The sequence below is a fragment of the Silene latifolia genome, chromosome 11, assembly GCF_048544455.1.
Source record: "Silene latifolia isolate original U9 population chromosome 11, ASM4854445v1, whole genome shotgun sequence".
In the NCBI taxonomy this organism is placed as follows: domain Eukaryota; kingdom Viridiplantae; phylum Streptophyta; class Magnoliopsida; order Caryophyllales; family Caryophyllaceae; genus Silene; species Silene latifolia.
In genome coordinates this window covers 56,093,684-56,096,279 of record NC_133536.1, presented here as the reverse complement: position 1 = coordinate 56,096,279, position 2,596 = coordinate 56,093,684, and the positions used below count along the sequence as shown (strand labels likewise).

At 48.4% G+C, this 2,596-nt stretch overlaps 1 non-coding gene across 1 annotated transcript; it reads left to right on the top strand.

Annotated features, from left to right (window-relative positions):
- Nucleotides 1-2,241: 2,241 nt before the first annotated feature.
- On the top strand, nt 2,242-2,348 carry LOC141616122 (small nucleolar RNA R71). The gene has a single exon (XR_012530492.1). It is a non-coding gene; the product is annotated as a small nucleolar RNA R71 (small nucleolar RNA).
- The last annotated feature ends 248 nt before the right edge of the window (nt 2,349-2,596 follow it).

Sequence of the window (2,596 nt, the reverse complement as noted above, 5' to 3'; positions counted from 1 at the left end):
GCTTCGTCATCTCCCCAATCAAGGATTCCCTCGGAATCGTCGGACTCCAAATCTGCCCATTTCACCTTAACGGGCTCATCTTCCACCTCCTCGTCAGTCCCATAACTTAGGCATCCAAGACCGCCTCTTGAAACGATCTGCTCTGTCTCAGCTGGAGCATCCAGCTGCTCTTCCTTCCCCAAACCAGCTCCTGCAATGTCTAAAACAACAAGTTTCTCCTCCTTCTTGCTCCCAGTTCGGGGCGGAGGGGTTAACACAGCAGTAGTAATAGGGATAGGCAATTCAGGAAGCACAAAGTACGATTTCTTTTCAGAAACCGTGTTACAGGTGACAGGCCACATGGGATCCTTTTTCTTAGCCTTCTACTGGGCAAAAACAATGGAGTGCTTTCCTACTTTGAAGGTCAAGGTACCTAGGCCGACATCGATGACTGCACCAGCAGTGTGCAGAAATGGCCTTCCCAAAATGATGGGAATATGGTCATCCTCAGGCATATCAAGGACAACAAAGTCGACAGGGAAGAAAAACTTCCCTATCTGGACGGGTATGTCCTCTAGGACTCCTATGGGTTCGACCGCAGAGCGGTCGGCCATCTGGACTGTCATCTCAGTAATAGCAAACCTGGTCAGTTTAAGCTTCCTAGCTAGACTTAAGGGCATGACACTTATGCTAGCTCCTAAATCACATAAAGCCTTTTCGATAGAAAAGGTGCCTATGCTACAAGGGACGGAAAAACTGCCCGGGTCTTCTAACTTATGGGGCGCAGTGTGAGACAAGTAGGAGCAAGACTCTTTAGTTAACGCAACAGTATGAACATGTTCAAGTGATTTTTTCTTTGACAACAACTGTTTCATAAACTTAGTATATGCTGGCACTTGGTTAACTAACTCAAGAAAGGGTACCTGAACATTTAAGCTACGAATAACTTTCTCAAATTTGCTAAAGGATACCTGTTCCTTGGTTGGCACGAGTCTTTCCGGATATGGGGCTGTAAGGAGCACCTTAGCCCTCTCCTCTAATTCGCGCGCGCCGGCGTCCTTGGACTTTGGCTGGAAGTCCGTCACCTTTTCTTTGTTGAAGCTAGACCCCTCCTCGGACCGTCTCAAATGAGACCCATTAACCGTCATTGGATCGAACTTCGGAGCCGGGACTGACCTATCAGCACTCGGGTCTGCCCCCAAAACTTTCGTGACGGTGGTACCCCGAAACAAGTGGTCTCGTAAATTATTTGGCATTAAAGGACGAAACTCTTCAATATCAGCAGTGATATGGGTCGATCGACTACCCTCCTCAGTCGATCGACTGGGTTGCACAGTTCCAGAAGCTCCTGTAACCCGTGTTTCATTCGATCGACTAGGTACTTGATCGATCGACCAAATACCCGGCGACGGCTTTGTTTTTTGATTTATTCGTTACAGCTTTGTTTGAACTCGGATCTGCCTCATTCTTCTCAACAGCTTTCTCGACCATGGCAGGACCATCAAGGGTGGACCCGCTCCTCAAAGTGATGGCATGTAGGGTCTCCTTTTGCTCGGGTTGAGTGGGTAAGTGACCGGGAGCTCGAGTGTTACTTTTGCTAGCCAACTGAGCTATTTGGCTCTCTAGCAACTTCATCCCGGCCTCTCTTGCTTGGGACTCCTTTAGCAACAGATTTTTCAGCTCGGAAAACTCAGAATTTTGCGTTTGTTGCTGTTGCGGCACATAAGGAGGCTTTTGGTATTGCTGTTGCTTTTGATGCGGAGGTACATATGGCTGCTGCTGCGGCGGAGGTTGAGTTGGATTCAAAACATTCTGGCTTCTCCAACTCAAGTTTGGATGCGGTGGCTCGTAGTAGGTGTTGTTCTGCCTGTAGTGTTGAAAGGGAGCACAAGATTCAAAGGGACTAGGGCAGTTCTTCGAGACATGGCCCTCTACTCCACACCTTTCGCAAAGGAAGGGACCGTCTGAAACAGCGTTGACTTGGTATATCCCACCCTTAGAGGCTCCTCCTAGCTCATACTTGTCAAATCTTGCGGTGAGAGCCTCAAGTGCAGCAACAGAGGAAGATTCAGCAGCTCTCCTCTGGTTCCCTCTCGAATTCCCATACTCGGCCTTGTGGGTAGCTAGATCGTCAATGATCTTCCACCCCTTGGTTGCTCCCAAATTTTCAAAGAAATCTCCCATTGGTCGCAGACATCCAAAATGGCCCTCTGATCGTCGTACAACCCATTGTAAAAATGATTGCACAAGCTCCACTTTTCAAATCCATGGTGCGGTATGGTTCGCACTAACTTCTTGAATCGGACCCATGCCTCATGGAAATTCTCATCTGGCCCTTGTTTAAAACCCGTGATTTGGGCTCTAATAGCGATCGTCCTTGAAGCAGAAAAGTACTTCTTGTAGAACGCCAATGCCAATGTATTCCAATCAGTGATCTCCTGAGCGGCTCGGACCAGATCTCTATACCACTCCCTTGCAGCATCAAGAAGGGAGAAGATGAACATGGTCTCTTTGATTTGATCCTGGGTCACGCCAGCTGGTGGGGGAATGGAGCAGCAGTAGTCGATAAAGGTCTCCATATGTCTAGCTGCATCTTCATTTGCAGCTCCCCAAACCG